This window comes from Microcebus murinus, chromosome 13 (assembly GCF_040939455.1).
Source record: "Microcebus murinus isolate Inina chromosome 13, M.murinus_Inina_mat1.0, whole genome shotgun sequence".
Classification (NCBI taxonomy): Eukaryota; Metazoa; Chordata; class Mammalia; order Primates; family Cheirogaleidae; genus Microcebus; species Microcebus murinus.
In genome coordinates, this window is record NC_134116.1 from 65,139,655 (window position 1) to 65,150,247 (window position 10,593).

At 43.9% G+C, this 10,593-nt stretch overlaps 1 pseudogene; it reads right to left on the minus strand.

Annotated features, from left to right (window-relative positions):
• Window positions 1-187: 187 nt before the first annotated feature.
• LOC105868513 (uncharacterized) lies at window positions 188-9,700 on the minus strand (annotated as a pseudogene).
• Between the last annotated feature and the right edge of the window lie 893 nt (window positions 9,701-10,593).

Genomic DNA, 10,593 nt, shown 5'->3' on the forward strand with positions numbered 1-10,593 from the left:
TCCTCTGGTACACACAACACACACACACACACGCACATACACACGCACACACACGGTGTACATCCCTGAGTTGGCGGGTGTGCTGTGGGACTCCGACTCAGCCCGTTCCAGTGAGTGGGGTGGGACACTTCCCGAGTTGGGGCCGTCTTTTGCTTGTCAGAACCCTTTCCTCTCCGTTCCACCGTCGTCAGTGACGTCTGAGGACTTGTAGCGGTGGGCGTCTGCAGCGAGCAGTGTAGACACCTGAGTTGGCCCCTCCAGTGCCCTGCATGTCATTGCAGCTCTCACCTGGGGTGATCCCAGGCCCTGAGCAGTGAGCCTCATTGGCTCTGAGGTTGCTGCAGCCACCGCCTTCGTGACCTGCATGACTTGACCTTTGTGTATGAGTCTCTGGGGCCAACGCCTGGGGCAGCCTTGCCAGGGGAGGAGCCGAGAGGTAGCGGACCGAGCTTCTCAGGGCCCCTCTGCAGTTACGAGAGGGCTCGGCCAGTTCCCTGCTTGAGTTTCCTAGTGCATCTTTAAAAGTGAAGGAATGCCAAGACAGGCTATTAAAACTTGTGGTATGGTTTACATGTTTACATCTGATAAGGAACTATTTTAACGTCTATATTTATAGTTGTTTTAGTCCTAAAATATAAAATTAATGCAACATTAATTATTAGTTTTTATAATATGGAAAATTGGTGTTTCTCATCAGTGGAGAAAAGATGAATGATTCACCAAGTGGTGTTGGGACACACCATTACACCAAAAATAAGTTCATGATGGAACAAATATTGAAAAACAAAGATTCTTCTCACCCTTCCAGAGGAAGATATGCATATTCCTAAGTACATTTATTTTAAAGAAACTTGTGCCAAAATGCTTCCATTCACTCCACTTCCATAGGACTAAATTAAAAAAAAATTCAATATGTTCTCCAATAGAAAATAACCTGAAGCTTAATGTATCCAGTTTGCACTATCTGGTTACATCCAATGTTCAAACTGATTTTCAAGTAATAGTGAGCCTTTTATTATGTATGGCAATGGTTCAAGCATAGAAATTCATTCTCTTTGAAGAGACTGTTATTCCCCTTACCATAAATGCATCCTTTCCTAACTTAAGAAATATGCCATTTTAATTACAGAGGAAGTGACTGTGAAAAGTCAAGCTTTGCCTATTTTTGCAAAGTGAAACCTCCTAGGACACAAATTACCGGTGCAGCCCACGTGTGCTGTGTTAACAATAGACCAGGCCTAGCAGCAAGAATGAAACATCGCCGAGACACAAATATAGAGCAAGGATGCTGGTGCTGACTAAGAAACAAAGCCAAACACATCTGGCCTTTTTTCCCCCCTTACAATTCCCACTGCTATGATAGTTAGGAGAGATGCACTCATTTCATTTATTAGCATTTAAAATGGGTAGGTGACACATTATTAAATTTACCTGCTAGGACATAAGAGGCCACATTATATAAGATACCAAAATTTTGCTCTACTGGCAAATGGATAACCCTGGCTCTTTTAAGCCACACCTTGTGCATTAGCCATTACAGCGCTGCTAGAATATACAGGTGCTTGCACCCAGGGGTTGAGAGCAGATACAGGTAGAATCCCAAGATCTGGGAGACAGAGCAAGAGTGCAGCAGGGGTGGTATTGGGTAAGATATGGGCTTCGTAACAGAAGCTGCCAAGGATGAGAAGGGCCAATGGTCCAGGCTAGGAGAGACCCACTGAATTGGCAAGTTGGAAAGAAACAAGAGTGGGACCAGGGAACACATTGGTGAGACCAGACATATTTGCACTGATAAACATTCTTAGTGGGGCTAGACCTCTGTTCAGCCCCAGCCCTAACAGCCTTGGAGGAGCTGTATTCTGTGCTGGGGCATCTCTATGTTTCTTAACTCTCACGCATGCTTTGTCACTCTGTCACTGTAACATTTCTTTTCCTTTTTTTTTTGGTCTTTCCTGAACCTGTGCACGACTGTTTAGACTGTAAAGGTTTTTAACTGGGGCATCCCTGGAGCTCTTTGAGAATGAGAAAAATACCCGTCAGTCAAGGAGAAGTAGAAGTGACAAGATGGATTTATAGAGCCCTCCAGGGCTCAGCTTTCCAATAGCCTTCAAATGGATTTCCCCCACCCGAACCGCCACAACTGCTTTGTAGTCCAAAAGCCTTCCCGACTGCAATAAAGCTGCTGTATTGTACTTTTCACCCAAGTGAAAAGTAAAGTAACAAAAGGGCATGGGAGAGAAGGAAAGCACCAAGAATGAGAACTAGCAGCCTGAAAATGAAGTGAGGAGGATTCAGGGATTCAGAGAAGGTCAGTATGAGACAGTGTCAGGAATTCATTCGTTCCCGAGTCCCCAGCCATGTGCCAGGTTATGAGATGACGATGAAATTCATTTATGATCTCAAGGACCATCGTATCATTACAAAACCGTGGTACTTGCTGTAACACTGAGTGGTGCGGAAGGTGTGTGGAGGAGAGGACAAATCATTGCTGAAAGGGCCATGGGCTTCATGGAGGAGGCGGCCACTGAACTAGACTATGGAATAGAGTTTCCAACAAGGCAGGAGTGGACAATCCAGGAAGAAAGGCTGGCATGTGAAAAGTCTTGCAGGGTAAAAGTTCCCTGACAAAGAATTTCCATCTTCCTGCGTAGAGGTGGGAGGTGGGAGCCAAACAAGATCAGCCACATTTCTGAAAATGATCTGATTTAAAAGAAGAACAGAACCCAGGTCTCTCAAATATTAAAGGTGTCAGGATCATACCAAAGGGACAAAAGAGTTGGCCTCTCTTCTCCCTTAGCATCTCCAGTTGGTATTGTTTGGGGTGATTTGCCTTTTAGCTCACGAAAGGCTAAAATGAGTCTTTACACTTGGATAAGTGAAAGGCTAATATTTTGTGTTTCTGTAATTTATAAGACATGGATAACTGTGTTAATTTTGAATCTTAAAAGAAATATGATTAATAATTAACATCAGTAATGTCGCTTCGCAAAACCCACTTCAGAGTGAGTGTTTCGTACCGTGTTGAGTCTAATGGGTCTGTTCCTTGCCAATCTCTGAGAAATGTGAGTGGACAGGCATAGCTCATTCTGCTGGAAGCCTGTCCCACCACCGACGTGGAGAGCACCCCGAGGTCTCGATCTGCGCGGAACCTCAGATGGGTCCGAAATAGGAAGCCACAGGAAGCACAGCATCCTGATATGGGATCACAGGACTCCTGATATGAGATCACAGGACTCTCTTCTTCACTCTCATAATGTGCTGATATGAGCAAACACATGCATCTTGCCTTTGAGTAGAATCTGCGTCCCAAAATAATGCCATTTTTGTGTAAAACTTTATTTGTCATGAAAACAAAATTTAATATATGATCCTACATTGAATTCTGAACCACACACAAAAAAACTGATATAATAGATATTAGGAAAATTGGATATGTTTCATTAAGGTATAGATTAATCCTGCATCGATATTAAATTGCCTGATTTTGATACTGTGGCCTGTGTAAGAGAATGTCCTTATTCTTAGTAAACACACACGACAGTATTTAGGAGCAAGTGGCATGATTTCTTGTTTGTATTTTCACATGATTCAGAAAAATAAAGAGTAAAAAAAAGGTAAAGCAAAAGTGTCAAAATATTAGCAGTTGGTAAACTGGGGTGAAGGGGGTACAGAAGTTCTTTGTACTGTAGTAGCTACAACATTTCTCTGTGTTTGGAATTTCAAGCTAAAATTTAAAAAGAGCTGTATCTGTACCTGTCATAGAGCACTGAGCCACTTACTGCCCGCCTCCTGCCATCGCATTGCATCCCTCCCGTCTACCCTCCTCCCATGGGATTTTAGGTGTCACTCGGGGAGCATTCTGTGAGAGATACCATGCTAGGAACTCTGGGGCAAGTAAAGATCAGTGCAGTACAAGCCCTACCCTCAGCCCAGTGGGGGAGTCCCAGTGTGGACACACAGGGCCACCCTGAGATGGGAGCTGCCATGGGCAAGAGCAGCTGTGAGAGGAAGGACAGAGGAGCAGGGAAGAGGCCCTGGGGCTGGTGGGGGCCACAGAAGGTTTCATGTAGACGACACTTGAGGTTGGCCATGAGGACAGGCAGGATTTGATCTCAGGACAGAAGGGGGCAGGATGAGCGTCACAAAGGGGTGGATGGGCTGTCATGAGCAGACCCCAGATGCCACAAGGGCAAGGTGGGCTCAATCCAAGTGAGTGGGGAATGCAATGGACAGGGCTGGGAAATAGGGATAGAAAGGAAAGACAGGGCGGATGCTAAGTGGCCTTAAATGAAAAAAAAAGTAGTATTTTGAATTTTATTTGAGACAATAGGGAGTTAAGATTTTTGAGAAAGTGGTTGCTTCCCCTAAGACTGGGCACCATGTCTTGAGTATCCTTTGTGGAATTTTACTTGTTACATAGTTGACATTAAGGGAGTTAAAAATATACCACTCTGACATATTGACTATTCTGAATTAAAGGCACTCGAAAAATGGAAGGTGCAAAAAGATCATTCTGATCTCTTCTCTGTTTCTTAGGAGCAGGAGATGAAATTCAAGTGTGAATGACACCCTTCCTGTACTAGAAGGAGAGGCAGCATCCTTATCCTCAAGTATGAGAAGTCAAGACTAAAAGAATCTGTACAGGCATAGTTAAAATAACTCTTATCTTTCAAGCCTTCCCACATAATTCAGTTGCTTCTTCACAATTTAGTCCAGCCTAGCATAGTAGCCACTGATTCTACCTTTTTGGGTCTCTGTTTCCTTTTGAGGCCTCCCATGCCACACGACACTTGTATTAACTGAATTTGTATGCTTTTACCCCATTATTCTCTCTTATGTCAATTTAATTCTTGGGCCTACCCATGACCCTAAGAGCATGGAGGTGGAGTTTTGCTGCCTCTATAATAATCCATAAATGGTGGGGCAATGTTTGTAAAAATGAGCATTTACAACCCCATGCAATTTTATTCCAAACTCAAATCTCAGAGACACATATTATGAAAATATAAAATGAATTTTGAAGGGTAAAAATTGCTGGGCACCATTCATGTACCAATGTTTGACATATTCTATCTTATTTAACTCTCCCAGACTTCCACATTTAACAAGTGGAACAGAAAGATTATGTGAATACCCCAAACCCTAGTTAGCAGATGAGTCAGAGTTCTTTGGCTTCAGACAACAATAATGACACTTGCTTAACTTGAGCGAGAAGATGGAGAATCATTTAAGAACGGAGAGAAAAGTTTAGGAACCAGATTCAGAATTTTCAGTTCTGAACCAAGGCAGCGATCGCCGAGATGAATCAGCTCAGTTGTTTTTAACCTCTTGGTCACTCTCCCCGAGATGCGAGTTCTAGGCAGAAGTCATTCTCAGACACTCTCGGCTAAGAAGAGGTGCTGCACCCCGATCGCTAGCCCCATCAGACTGTTTCCACGGGGCAGTGAACTCACGCTCTAGACTAGAGGATGTGGTGACCACAGAAATGAGCTCCTCAGATCTCCTGCTGTGGGGACAATGGTGCCAGGCAGCTGCCCTGCTGCCTCCTGGATGTTCCACAACTTTCCTCTGACGCCACACACCTTCCAGCTTCTCCAGCCTTAGCCGGGGTTGGGAGCGGGTGGAGCACTAAGCGAGGACGAACGCAGGATCACCCCAGCGAGGCACGGGATTCCTCCCATGGGCAGCTTTGGCTTGAAGTCTTCCCAGAACTTGGCCAAACCTTCCGTTCAGCACTGCAGTTTGAGACCTCCCACCCAATCCTCCTTCCTGCTCTCTTTCTCTAGGTGTCAGCCCTGCATGTGATCTGGAGGTCTTCCCCCTCTGCACGGGAACTAGTCCTTGGTGTCTGCTTCTCAACCGACCAGAATTCACTCAGAGGCAAAGCCAACGGTTGAGCGCTTGTCTACACAGCCTCAACTCTTGGGTTCTTTCCACTATACTCATAGGATTTGTTAAAGGCAGAAAAGATTGGTCACCCTAATTGCTACTGCTAATAAGACCCCACTCTCTTAGGTGTCAAATAGAGAATGGACTTATTGGTAACACTAAAAAGCTTTTATAGAAAAACATTTAAAAGAGTATTTGAAATATGGAATGACCGGCCTCTACTCCCCTAATGCCTGCCCTGCGGAAACTGAGCCCCTGCATTTGGCAACAGCGGGAGGAAAAGAGTCTGTTATCTCTCTTCCCAAGCTCTCCTCCCAGACTGGACACACATGCAAGAATCAGGCCCCGATGATAACAGAGAAACAAAATCACATGTATCAGGCAGCCTCAGCCCTGCTGCCGTCCTGTGAAGGTCAAGGTAAAAAATGTCTTTCATACAAAGAAAAATCGTATCTCCAAATGTTCAACCAAACCCCAGAGAGAACCTTGTGTCAAGAGACTACAGAGACATCAGCCAGGAAAACCTATGACCTTGTCACTTAGTTCAGCCATGCGAAAGATCCCAGGAAGGGAAAACTGTGGCCAACTGGGAACTGCACTGAAGTGAGACATTGTAATCTGTCAGTTCTTTCCACAACACCCAACCGTGAAAGATATTGTTGTGTTACTGGGCTGTCCCCGGAGGAAAACTGAAGGTATTCATAACAGAACAAGATAAGAACCTGGAAGTCTTAGTAAAAAACCTTCACTGAAATCAAGAATTTTCTACCTATCCATTTATTTAGCAAATCTCTACTGAGTACTTCCTAGGTACATAGCTGCACATATTAAAGACTCCTTTCTTCTAAGAATTTATAATTCAAATAAGAAAGTGGGGAAAATGGGGAGTGGAACTAACATTTAGTGAGTACCTTCTGTGTGCCAGGCCAGACATGTGCCAATGAAAATTTTACAATAGCCATGTGAGAAGAAAGGTCTCTTGTCCCAAGACATATACAATTAGGTGCAAAACACAAGGATTATTGATCAGTGGTTCTCAAAGTGCGGTACTAGGAACACCAGCAGCAGCAGCAGCAGCAGCAGCAGCAGCACCTGGACACTTGTTAGAAATGCAAAATTGCTAGCCCTGCACTGCCCCAGATCTCCTGAGTACTCTGGGGATGGGACCCAGAAATCTGTGCTTTCACAAGCTCTCTGGGTGATTCTGATGCATGCTAAAGTGCGAGAACCACTGCTACAGGAAATAAGGATTTCGAGCCTTCAAGTTGAGAGCTCTGAGGGCTGAAGTGGTCAGAGAAGACTTCTCAGGATAGGGAGATGGGTAAGAGCCAGGAGACAGCCGCACCAGGCCAGGGCAGGGCTGGCGTGTGCACACACTGGTGGATCCCGCCACTGCCCGCCCCCGCCTTCATTTTGATGATAAGGGGCAAGTCAGATTGCTGCTTTTTAGTTCTAAGGGCAAATTTGAGACACTTTAGCTATGGTTTTATCAATGAATAATTCAGCCTAATCCTAGGCCCTGGTACTTGATCCAATTTAATCTCCCGGTTAAAACAGCTCAAGCAGTCCTTAGAGTCTTAACAAGATGACATTATTAATTCCTAACTTTACAGATAAAACTCTCTCATCATTCAGCCCCTTTCAGGCTATTGCTACCTTGGTTATTTTACAAACTCCCTGCAGTCTCTCTCACTCTCCCCAGGACAAGCAGAAGTATATTTTAAAAGGAAAAGTCTATGAGGTATTAAAAAAAGAGAACATAAATTTTAATCTACCATTCCATGGAGAATTGCACATTTCAAAGGATTATTTAAAACTTGGATAACAACTTCTTCCAAGTTGCAGCTGCAACTTAATAGCCAATCACAGCACGGCCCTATGTAGGAATTTCGAGCAGTTTTACAAATAATTCTAAGGCTCATCAACCTGTTTCCCAAAATGCCTCTCTATTTTCCCAGCAAAATTTGCATTTCATCTGCCAATGTCCTACCCTCCTACGCACCCATATTTCTTTCTAGCACTCCTCAAGGTCCCAAGGATAGTGGGAACAACATAGTTTTAACTATGTGGTTTTAGTCAAAACCACATAGTTAAAACTATACATCATGACGGAAACAAGTTTTCCGTTCCAAGTCATCAAATGAAACCTGACAAAGACCTTTCACTCTAAGCGGAGCCTACCACTCTGCTTGTTTATTCATTCAACAAACACTCATGAACACCTCCTTTTGGGTAAAGGCCACCCACTTTGGGCCCTTGAGCATCTTGCATGTTCTTGCTGACTGTGCCAGACCATAGGCTTGTCTGTCTCAGGACAGAGAAGAAGATCAAGGCAGCCACAGCGTAACCACCATGTAACTGCTTGTTCCCCTGGGGAGAGGCCTTGGCTTGTTTCTTGTGACAATGTATGCTGCTTGCTCAAAAGCGTGCTGGGACTTTGGCCCTAGGTTCCTCAGCTGTGATGTAACCCTTTGTGTGTGGGACCCATCTGGACCTATCATGCTCCACAAGGGACTCAAGGGTGGCGGAACTGGTCACCCTTTGCTGATGTTCCTGCTGTTTGCGCTGCTGCGAGTGATAAACTATGTTGCTCTGATCTACTTTTTTGGTAGAAGTTTTGTCTACTTATTTTTTTTTTAATTCATTCAAATATTTATTGAGCAGCTAAGGAGATACAAAGTTGATTAAAACATGGTCCAAGAGTGAGGCAAAGCCAAAAGAAATAGAAAATAGAGAGCACAGTTCACTGAATCACAGCAATCAAAGGAAGTGCTTTAGGAAATCAAGGGTGAGATTGATTCCAGCCCGGAAGGGACGTGGCTGGCAAATCAGGAAAGGGGACGGAGATTAAAACAGAAGACTTCAGTCCGGATTGTTGGTGATGCTCAGCGTGGACTGCATTGTCTCTCCTTTCCCTCTCCCCACATCTTTGGGCTTACTTTACCAGGAGTGCCCAGGACGGCTCGATGCTCTTTTTCTATACTTGCTTGAATTTTTACTTTAATGTATTCTATAGATCTGGGTTCTTTTGGTGTTTTATGAAATTTTTCCTGTTTGTTTGAAAGATATTTGGCCGTTTGATTGTGGCATTAATGGTTTTGAGTCTTCTATTCTGGTTTAATTTTTGTGCATTTTTTGGCTGGAATATCTCTTCTAGATAGTTGGAGCTTTTTCTTCAGTTTCCTCATCATTAAAATCATCATTGTCATCTTCATCATCATCATCATCTTCTTCTTCATTATCAGCGGCAAGTTTTACTTTTTTTTTTTTCTGTGGAACCTTGCTACCACTTCCAGGGGCAGACTGGTTTCCACAGATACTTAAGAATTTCACATTCTTTTCCTCTTCATCTTCTGACTCTTGTATCTTCTTCCATAGCTACTAAGTGTTGTCCACTAATTTGCACAATCCCTGAACCACGCTGCCATCGTAAGACCATGGGGGTGTTATTTGAAAACCACCAGGGGAAACCATTGCCTGTGGAGACATTGTCAAATTGCCAGTGTTACTGCAGTTGGACTGCCTTCCTAATTCGTTGTCACTGCTTCAACAACATGCTGTGCATCCTTTGCACCAGCCCCTACACTGACTGTTCTTAAAGATAACTGGGGTTCATTTTCACTATTACCCACCTTAAAGTGATCACCTTTGTCAGCCTTTAGTTCATAACCTCCGTGCACAACCTTCGAGAAGTTGTTTTGCTTCTCTGAGCATCTGCATTGTCATCTGCAAAGTGGAACTGATTCCCACTAATTGAAAAGATGCTCTGGGGCCTACGGGGGCACCTGTCCATGTCCATTGAATCTTCCATGGGGTAGGGGATGGACTTAGGTGGGAGAGGAGGCAGATAGAGATAAACAACTCCTGCCCCTGAGAATAGTTGCACAGGACGAATCACAGCAGTGAGCTTGTCTACTTTTGGCACCTGGAGAGTCGGCAGTGAGTTTGCTCCTTGCCACCCCCTGTGAGATTGGGTTCTTCCTGACAGCTACCATGTGCCAGGACCTACGACAGTCACTATTGTCCCACATCCCAGCACAGACAGGCCATGGGCTCTGCAAGGCACCACAAGTGATGCTTGGATGGGGCTTAGCCTGGTGGACAACATTTTCTGAATCTTTAAGCAAGATCTTATGTCAACCTTATTTAATATTTATTGTTGATTCATTAACGTTGAACTCATGACCAGCAGCACCATCACTCATACTTGAAGGAATCTTATCTAACACTTACCTTGCACTTAGGAATGCTAGATAGCACCTCAGCACTATGCTTGGGGGCCTTTTAAATAGCAAACTCATCAACAAAAAACACAACAATGCAAAAAGCATGATACTAAATAGATACTGATAAAAAGAACATTTGTTTACAATATGAAAGCTGGAACAAGAAGGCCTGGCATCACCTTGCTTGACCTTAGCTGTTATTGTGCATATTGGGTGATTCAAATTTTTTGCCACTCTGCACATGCCCACTAGTAACCATAAAAGCAATATGAGTATTGATTCGGGGGGTTACAAATAAATCGTAGTGAGAAGGCAAATTCACAAATATGGAATACATGAATAATGAGGATTGACTGTACATGATTATGCATGGCATTATTTTTATAACAAAAGTTTTATTTGGTCAAGTAGGTGCAAAGCTATGCTTAGTGAACCCCTGTCTGAGGAAATTCTTGATCCCACAGTGTTCTGCTCTGGT